Source organism: Panulirus ornatus, chromosome 2 (assembly GCF_036320965.1).
Source record: "Panulirus ornatus isolate Po-2019 chromosome 2, ASM3632096v1, whole genome shotgun sequence".
Taxonomy (NCBI): domain Eukaryota; kingdom Metazoa; phylum Arthropoda; class Malacostraca; order Decapoda; family Palinuridae; genus Panulirus; species Panulirus ornatus.
The window spans coordinates 21,600,019-21,610,748 of record NC_092225.1 but is presented as its reverse complement, the minus strand read 5'-3'; the positions used below and the strand labels follow the sequence as shown (position 1 = coordinate 21,610,748).

General features: G+C 41.7%; 1 protein-coding gene across 7 annotated transcripts in view; it reads right to left on the bottom strand.

Moving 5' to 3' along the window:
* The window catches only part of LOC139754118 (regulator of microtubule dynamics protein 1-like), a 50,574-nt gene that overhangs the window by 18,884 nt on the left and 20,960 nt on the right, over positions 1–10,730 (bottom strand). The window lies entirely within an intron of this gene.

The window sequence follows — 10,730 nt, the reverse complement described above, 5'->3', positions numbered from 1 at the left end:
GGAATAGATGATGGCAAACAAGTATGTGTGCATGTGTACTGTATGTGTATTCATATGGATGTGTATGTGTACATAAATGTATACATGTGTGTATATATATATATGGATATATGTATGTGTGCATGCATATGTGTATAAATGTGTATATGAGTGGATGTGCCTTTCTTTGTTTCATGGTGCTACCTTGCTAATGTGGGAAACGGCGATCAAGTATGATATGTTTGGAAAGTGTGTGAAAGGAGAAAGTTGAGAGTAAATGTGAATAAGATCAAGGTTATTAGGTTCAGTAGGAGTGAGGGACAAGTAAATTGGGATGTAAGTTTGAATGGAGAAAAGTGGAAGAAGTCAAATGTTTTAGATATCTAGGAGTGGACTTGGCAGCTAATGGAACTATATGTATAATTTTTTTTTATTATTATACTTTGTCGCTGTCTCCCGCGTTAGCAAGGTGGCGCAAGGAAACAGACGAAAGAATGGCCCAACCCATCCACAGACACATGTATATACACACATGTCCACATATGCACATATACATACCTATACATTTCAATTTATACATATATATACATACACAGACATATACATATATACACATGTATATAATTCATACTGTCTGCCTTTATTCATTCCCATCGCCACCCCGCCACACATAAAATGACACCCCCCTCCCCCCACATGCATGCGAGGTAGCACTAGGAAAAGACAACAAAGGCCACATTCGTTCACACTCAGTCCATGGCTGTCATGTATAACGCACCGAAACCACAGCTCCCTTTCCTCATCCAAGCCCCACAAAACTTTCTGTGGTTTACCCCAGACACTTCACATGCTCTGGTTCAATCCATTGACACCACGTCAACCCCGGTATACCACATCGCTCCAATTCACTATTTCTTCCACGCCTTTCACCCTCCTGCATGTTCAGGCCCCCATCGCTCAAAATCTTTTTCACTCCATCTTTCCACATCCAATTTGGTCTCCCACTTCTCCTCGTCCCCTCCACCTCTGACACGTATATCCTCTTGGTCAATCTTTCCTCATTCATTCTCTTCATGTGACCAAACCATTTCAATACACCCTCTTATGCTCTCTCAACCACACTCTTTATTACCACACATCTTTCTTACCCTTTCATTACTTACTTGATCAAACCACCTCACACCACTTACTGTCCTCAAACATCTCACTTCCAACACATTCACCCTCCTCCGCACAGCCCTATCTATCACCCATGCCTCACAACCATATAAAACTGTTGGAACCACTATTCCTTCAAACATACCCATTTTTGCTCTCCGAGATAACGTTCTCACCTTCCACACATTCTTCAGTGCTCCCAGAACCTTTCCTCCTTCCCCCACCCTGTGACTCACTTCCTCTTCCATGGTTCCATCCGCTGCCAAATCCACTCCTAGATATCTAAAACACTTCACTTCCTCCAGTTTTTCTCCATTCAATCTTACCTCCCAATTAACTTGTCCCTCAACCCTACTGAACCTAATAACCTTACTCTCATTCACATTTACTCTCACTTCCTTCTTTCACACACTTTATCAAACTAAGTCACCAACTCTGCAGTCTCTCACCTGAATCAGCCACCAGCGCTGTATAATCAACGAACAACAACTGACTCACTTCCCAAACCCTCTCATCCACAACAGACTACATACTTGCCCCTCTCTCCAAAACTCTTGCATTCACCTCCCTAACAACCCCATCCATAAACAAATTAAACAACTATGGAGACATCACACACCCCTGCCACAAATCGACATTCACTGAGAACCAATCACTTTCCTCTCTTCCTACTCGTACACATGCCTTACATCCTCGATAAAAACTTTTCACTGCTTCTAGCAACTTACCTCCCACACCATATACTCTTAATACCTTCCACAGAGCATCTCTATCAACTCTATCATATGCCTTCTCCAGATCCATAAATGCTACATACAAATCCATTTGCTTTTCTAAGTATTTCTCACATAACACTCTTCAAAGCAAACACCTGATCCACACATCCTCTACCAATTCTGAAACCACACTGCTCCTCCCCAGTCTAGTGCTCTGTATATGTCTTGACCCTCTCGATCAATACCCTCCCATAAAATTTCCTAGGAATACTCAACAAACTCTGTAATTTGAACACTCACCTTTATCCCCTTTGCCTTTGTACAATGGCACTATACATTCATTCCGCCAATCCTCAGGCACTTCACCATGAACCATACATACTTTGAATATCCTCACCAACCAGTCAACAACACAGTCACCCCCTTTTTTAATGAATTCCACTGCAATACCATCCAAACCCGCCGCCTTGCCGGCTTTCATCTTCTGTAAAGCTTTCACTACCTCTTCTCTGTTTACCAAATCATTCTCCCTGACCCTCTCACTTCGCACACCATCTCAACCAAAGCACCCTATATCTGCCACTCTATCATCTAACACATTCAACAAACCTTCAAAATACTCACTTCTCTCACTCACTTCACTACTACTTGTTATTACCTCTCCATTTGCCCCCTTCACCGATGTTCCCATTTGTTGTCTTGTCTTACACACTTTATTTACCTCCTTCCAGAACATCTTTTTATTCTCCCTAAAATCTAATGATATTCTCTCACTCCAACTCTCATTTGCCCTCTTTTTCACCTCTTGCACCTTTCTCTTGACCTCTTGCCTCTTTCTTTTATACATCTCCCAGTCATTTGCACTATTTCCCAGCAAAAATTGTCCAAATGCCGCTCTCTTCTCTCTCACTAATAATCTTACTTCTTCATCCCACCACTCACTACCCTTTCTAAGCTGCCCACCTCCCACCTTTCTCATGCCACAGGCATCTTTCGTGCTAACCATCACTGCTTCCCTAAATACATCCCATTCCTCCCCCACTCCCCTTACATCATTCGCTCTCACCTTTTTCCATTCTGCACTCAATCTCTCCTGGTACTTCCTCACACAAGTCTCCTTTCCAAGCTCACTTACTCTCACCACTCTCTTACCCCAACATTCTCTCTTCTTTTCTGAAAACCTCTACATAACTTCACCTTTGCCTCCACAAGATAATGGTCACACATCCCCCAGTTGCCCCTCTCAGCACATTAACATCCAAAAGTCTCTTGCGCGCCTATCAATTAACTCGTAATCCTTTTAGGCGACTAAAAGGGAAGGGAGCAGGGGACTGGAAATCCTCCCCTCTCATTTTTTTTCCAAAAGAAGGAACAGAGAACGGGGCCAGGTGAGGATATTCCCTCAAAGGCCCAGTCCTCTGTTCTTAACGCTACCTCGCTAACGCGGGAAATGGCGAATAGTTTGAAAGAAAAAGAAAAAGATATATATATATATATATATATATATATATATATATATATATATATATATATATATATATATATATGTATATATATATATATATATATATATATATATATATATATATATATATATATATATATATATTATCCCTGGGGATAGGGGAGAAAGAATACTTCCCACGTATTCCCTGCGTGTCATAGAAGGCGACTAAAAGGGGAGGGAGCGGGTGGCTGGAAATCCTCCCCTCTCGTTTTTTTTTTTTTTTTTTTTTTTTCTTTTAATTTTCCAAAAGAAGGAACAGAGAAGGGGGCCAGGTGAGGATTTTCCCTCTAAGGCCCAGTCCTCTGTTCTTAACGCTACCTCGCAAATGCGGGAAATGTCGAATCGTATGAAAAAAAAATATATATATATATACATATATATATATATATATATATAAGGGAAGGAGTAGCAGTACTCCTGAAACAGGAGTTGTGGGAGTATGTGATAGAATGTAAGAAAATAAATTCTCGATTAATATGGGTAAATCTGAAAGTTGATGGTGAGAGATGGGTGATTATTGGTGCATATGCACCTGGGCATGAGAAGAAAGATCATGAGAGGCAAGTGTTTTGGGAGCAGCTGAATGAGTGTGTTAGTGGTTTTGATGCACGAGACCGGGTTATAGTGATGGGTGATTTGAATGCAAAGGTGAGTAATGAGGCAGTTGAGGGAATAATTGGTATACATGGGGTGTTCAGTGTTGTAAATGGAAATGGTGAAGAGCTTGTAGATTTATGTGCTGAAAAAGGACTGGTGATTGGGAATACCTGGTTTAAAAAGCGAGATATACATAAGTATACGTATGTAAGTAGGAGAGATGGCCAGAGAGCATTATTGGATTACGTGTTAATTGACAGGCGCGCGAAAGAGAGACTTTTGGATGTTAATGTGCTGAGAGGTGCAACTAGAGGGATGTCTGATCATTATCTTGTGGAGGCTAAGGTGAAGATTTGTAGGGGTTTTCAGAAAAGAAGAGTGAATGTTGGGGTGAAGAGGGTGGTGAGAGTAAGTGAGCTTGGGAAGGAGACTTGTGTGAGGAAGTACCAGGAGAGACTGAGTACAGAATGGAAAAAGGTGAGAACAATGGAAGTAAGGGGAGTGGGGGAGGAATGGGATGTATTTAGGGAATCAGTGATGGATTGCACAAAAGATGCTTGTGGCATGAGAAGAGTGGGAGGTGGGTTGATTAGAAAGGGTAGTGAGTGGTGGGATGAAGAAGTAAGATTATTAGTGAAAGAGAAGAGAGAGGCATTTGGACGATTTTTGCAGGGAAAAAATGCAATTGAGTGGGAGATGTATAAAAGAAAGAGACAGGAGGTCAAGAGAAAGGTGCAAGAGGTGAAAAAGAGGGCAAATGAGAGTTGGGGTGAGAGAGTATCATTAAATTTTAGGGAGAATAAAAAGATATTCTGGAAGGAGGTAAATAAAGTGCGTAAGACAAGGGAGCAAATGGGAACTTCAGTGAAGGGCGCAAATGGGGAGGTGGTAACAAGTAGTGGTGATGTGAGAAGGAGATGGAGTGAGTATTTTGAAGGTTTGTTGAATGTGTTTGATGATAGAGTGGCAGATATAGGGTGTATTGGTCGAGGTGGTGTGCAAAGTGAGAGGGTTAGGGAAAATGATTTGGTAAACAGAGAAGAGGTAGTAAAAGCTTTGCGGAAGATGAAAGCCGGCAAGGCAGCAGGTTTGGATGGTATTGCAGTGGAATTTATTAAAAAAGGGGGTGACTGTATTATTGACTGGTTGGTAAGGTTATTTAATGTATGTATGACTCATGGTGAAGTGCCTGAAGATTGGCGGAATGCGTGCATAATGCCTTTGTACAAAGGCAAAGGGGATAAGAGTGAGTGCTCAAATTACAGAGGTATAAGTTTGTTGAGTATTCCTGGTAAATTATATGGGAGGGTATTGATTGAGAGGGTGAAGGCATGTACAGAGCATCAGATTCGGGAAGAGCAGTGTGGTTTCTGAAGTGGTAGAGGATGTGTGGATCAGGTGTTTGCTTTGAAGAATGTATGTGAGAAATACTTAGAAAAGCAAATGGATTTGTATGTAGCATTTATGGATCTAGAGAAGGCATATGATAGAGTTGATAGAGATGCTCTGTGGAAGGTATTAAGAATATATGGTGTGGGAGGCAAGTTGTTAGAAGCAGTGAAAAGTTTTTATCGAGGATGTAAGGCATGTGTACGTCTAGGAAGAGAGGAAAGTGATTGGTTCTCAGTGAATGTAGGTTTGCGGCGGGGGTGTGTGATGTCACCATGGTTGTTTAATTTGTTTATGGATGGGGTTGTTAGGGAGGTGAATGCAAGAGTTTGTTTAATTTGTTTAATGCAAGGGTTTTGGAAAGAGGGGCAAGTATGCAGTCTGTTGGGGATAAGAGAGCTTGGGAAGTGAGTAAGTTGTTGTTCGCTGATGATACAGCGCTGGTGGCTGATTCATGTGAGAAACTGCAGAAGCTGGTGACTGAGTTTGGTAAAGTGTGTGAAAGAAGAAAGTTAAGAGTAAATGTGAATAAGAGCAAGGTAATTAGGTACAGTAGGGTTGAGGGTCAAGTCAAATGGGAGGTAAGTTTGAATGGAGAAAAACTGGAGGAAGTAAAGTGTTTTAGATATCTGGGAGTGGATCTGGCAGCGGATGGAACCATGGAAGCGGAAGTGGATCATAGAGTGGGGGAGGGGGCGAAAATCCTGGGAGCCTTGAAGAATGTGTGGAAGTCGAGAACATTATCTCAGAAAGCAAAAATGGGTATGTTTGAAGGAATAGTGGTTCCAACAATGTTGTAGGGTTGCGAGGCGTGGGCAATGGATAGAGTTGTGCGCAGGAGGATGGATGTGCTGGAAATGAGATGTTTGAGGACAATGTGTGGTGTGAGGTGGTTTGATCGAGTAAGTAACGTAAGGGTAAGAGAGATGTGTGGAAATAAAAAGAGCGTGGTTGAGAGAGCAGAAGAGGGTGTTTTGAAATGGTTTGGGCACATGGAGAGAATGAGTGAGGAAAGATTGACCAAGAGGATATATGTGTCGGAGGTGGAGGGAACTAGGAGAAGTGGGAGACCAAATTGGAGGTAGAAAGATGGAGTGAAAAAGATTTTGTGTGATCAGGGCCTGAACATGCAGGAGGGTGAAAGGAGGTCAAGGAATAGAGTGAATTGGATCGATGTGGTCCACCGGGGTTGACGTGCTGTCAGTGGATTGAATCAGGGCATGTGAAGCGTCTGGGGTAAACCATGGAAAGCTGTGTAGGTATGTATATTTGCGTGTGTGGACGTATGTACATACATGTGTATGGGGGGGGGGGTTGGGCCATTTCTTTCGTCTGTTTCCTTGCGCTACCTCGCAAACGCGGGAGACAGCGACAAAGTATAAAAAAAAAAAAAAAAAAAAAAATATATATATATATATATATATATATATATATATATATATATATATATATACACTCAGACATATACATAGATACGCATGAACATAATTCATACTGTCTGCCCTTATTCATTCCCATTGCCACCCCACCACACATGAAATGACAGCCCCCTCCCCCACATGTGTGCGAGGTAGCGCTAAGAAAAGACAATAAAGGCCACATTCGCTCACACTCAGTCTCTAGCTGTCATGTATAATGCACCAAAACCACAGCTCCCTTTCCACATCCAGGCCCCACAGAACTTTTCATGGTTTACCCAGATGCTTCACATGCCCTGGTTCAATCCATTGACAGCACGTCGACCCCAGTATACCACACCGTTCCAATTCACTCTATTCCTTGCACACCTTTCACCCTCCTGCATGTTCAGGCCCCAATCACTCAAACTCTTTTTCACTCCATCTTTCCACCTCCAATTTGGTCTCCCACTTCTCCTCATTCCCTCCACCTATGACACATATATCCTGCTGGTCAATCTTTCCTCACTCATTCTCTCCATGTGACTAAACCATTTCAAAACACCCTCTTCTGCTCTCTCAACCACACTCTTCTTATTACCACACATCTCTCTTACCCTTTCATTACTTACTCGATCAGACCACCTCACACAACATACTGTCCTCAAACATCTCATTTCCAGCACATCCATCCTCCTCTGCACAACTCTATCTATAGCCCATGCCTCACAACCATACAACATTGTTGGAACTACTATTCCTTCAAACAAACCCATTTTTGCTTTCCAAGATAACGTTCTCAACTTCCACACATTTTTCAACGCTCCCAGAACTTTCGCCCCCTCCCCCACCCTATGATTCACTTCCGCTTCCATGATTCCATACGCTGCCAAATCCACTCCCAGATATCTAAAACACTTAACTTCTCCAGTTTTTCTCCATTCAAACTCACCTCCCAATTAACTTTGTCCCTCAACCCTACTGTACCTAATAACCTTGCTCTTATTCACATTTACTCTCAGCTTTCTTCTTTCACACACTTTACCAAACTCAGTCACCAGCTTCTGCAGTTTCTCACATGAATCAGCCACTAGCACTGTATCATCAGCAAACAACAACTTACTCACTTCCCAAGCTCTCTCATCTACAACAGACTGCATACTTGCCCCTCTTTCCAAAACCCTTGCATTAAACAAATTAAACAAACTAAACAATCATGGAGACATCACACAACCCCGCCGCAAACCTACATTCACTGAGAACCAATCACTTTCCTCTCTTCCTACACGTACACATGTCTTACATCCTCAATAAAAACTTTTCACTGCTTCTAACAACTTGCCTCGCAGACCATATATTCTTAATACCTTCCACAGAGCATCTCTATCAACTCTATCATATGCCTTCTCCAGATCCATAAATGCTATATACAAATCTATTTGCTTTTCTAAGTATTTCTCACATACATTCTTCAAAGCAAACACTTGATCCACATCCTCTACCACTTCTGAAACCACACTGCTCTTCCCCAATCTGATGCTCTGTACATGCCTTCACCCTCTCAATCAATATCCTCCCACATAATTTCCCAGGAATACTCAACAAACTTATACCTCTGTAATTTAAGCACACACCTTTATCCCCTTTGCCTTTGTACAATGGCACTATGTAAGCATATCGCCAATCCTCAGGCACCACACTATGAGTCATACATACATTAAATAACCTTACCAACCAGTCAACAATACAGTCACCCCCTTTTTTAATAAATTCCACTGCAATACCATCCAAACCCGCTGCCTTGCCGGCTTTCATCTTCTGCAAAGCTTTTACTACCTCTCCTCTGTTTACCAAATCATTTTCCCTAACTCTCTCACTTTGCACACCACCTCGACCCAAACGACCTATATCTGCCACTCTATCATCAAACACATTCAACAAACCTTCAAAATACTCACTCCATCTCCTCACACCACCACTACTTGTTATCACCTCCCCATTAGCCCCCTTTACTGGTGTTCCCATTTCTTTCATACTATTCGCCATTTCCCGCATTAGCGAGGTAAAGAACAGAGGACTGGGCCTTTGAGGGAATATCCTCACCTGGCCCCCTTCTCTGTTCCTTCTTTTGGAAAATAAAAAAAAAGACGAGAGGGGAGGATTTCCAGCCCCCCGCTCCCTTCTCTTTAAGTGGCGTTCTATGACACGCAGGGAATACGTGGGAAGTATTGCCTATGAAAAAAGGCATTGTGAAGGTAGTGAATGATTTTGTACAGAATGATCAGACAGTAAATCATGCCATTTATAAAAAGGTTCTAATTCAATTGCGGGGATAGTTAGGAATAACTGCCACCAGCTGTTTGAAAATGGTCAATGGTTTCTGCATCATAACAATGCTCCCACACACACTGCTGTCTACATTCAAGAATTTCTGGCTAAAAATCATTCCTGTTGAACTACAACCCCCCATATTCACCTGACCTCACTCAAAGTGATTTCATTTCTGCTCTCAAAATTCAAAATGAAGCTGATAAGATTCCAAACATCAAAAATAAGTAAAAACTTTACTCAATCAGCAGAAACATAGGGACACTTGTGTATCATTAGAGAAGGGGATTACTGATAAAATGTTGTGAATACATTATTCTTTCAAATAACACAAATATTTGAAATTTCTGATCACACCTCATATAAATATATAAATATATTTTTTTCATACTTGATTGCTGTTTCCTGGATTAGCAAGGTAGCGCCAGGAACAGATAAAGAAAGGCTGCATTTGTCCTCATCCATTTTCTAGCTATCATGTGTAATTTACTGAAACCACAGCCAACTATCCACAACCAGGCCCCACAGACCATTCCATGGTTTCCCTTGGCCACTTCATATGCCCTAATTCAGTCTACTGACAGCACATCGACCCCTGTATACTACATCGATCCAATTCACTCTATCTCAGGCATGCCTTTCACCGTCTCGTATGTTAAGGTCCTGATCACTGAAAAACTATTTCACTTCATCCTTCCATCTCCAATATTGTCTCCTCCTTTTCCTTGTTCCTTCCACCTCTGACACATACATCCTTTTTGTCAACCTCTCCCCGCTCATTCTCTCCATATGTCCAAACTATTTAAGCACATCCTCTTCTACTCTCTCAAGCTCTCTCTTACCCTTTTATTACTTACTCGATCAAACCATCTCACACCACATATTGTTCTCAAGCATTTCATATCTAACAAATCACCCTCCTCTACACATCCTCATCTAAAGCCCATGCCTCGCATCCATATAACCCTGTTAGGATTACTATAACTTAAAATATATCTTTTTTTGCCCTCCAAGATAACAACCTCTCTTTCCACACATTCCTCAGTCTGACTCACAATTCAAACTAACCAATCCACAATAGACACTTCTTTCCTAAAAATTCAACAGCAATACTATCCACTTCTGCCCCCTTGCCACATTTCATCTTACTGAAGGCTTTCACCACCTCCTCTCTTTTCACCAAACCACTCTCCATGACGCTCTTACTTCGCATACTATTCCAACCTAAACACCCTACATCTGCCACCCTATTATCAAACCCATTTAACATTCTTCAAAATACTCCATCTCCTCTTCACTTCATCACCACCTGTTGTGGCTTCTCCATTTGCCCTCTTCACTGAATTCCCATTCGTTCTCTTGTTTTTTGCAAACTTTTGACCTCTTTGCAAAAGATCTTCTTATCCTCCCTGAACTTTTCTGATACCTACTCATCCCATTCTCATTTGTCCTCTTTTTCAATCCCTGCAACTTCCTCTTGACATCCTGCTTTCTTTTACACTTCACCCAATCATTTGCACTCATTCCCTGTACAAAATGCACATATGCCTCTCTTTTCTTTTTCACTGGCAACTTTACTTATTTCTACCACTCACTATCCTTTCTAACCTGCCCATCTCCCACTTACTCATGCCTCACATATCTCTCACATATGCCAAC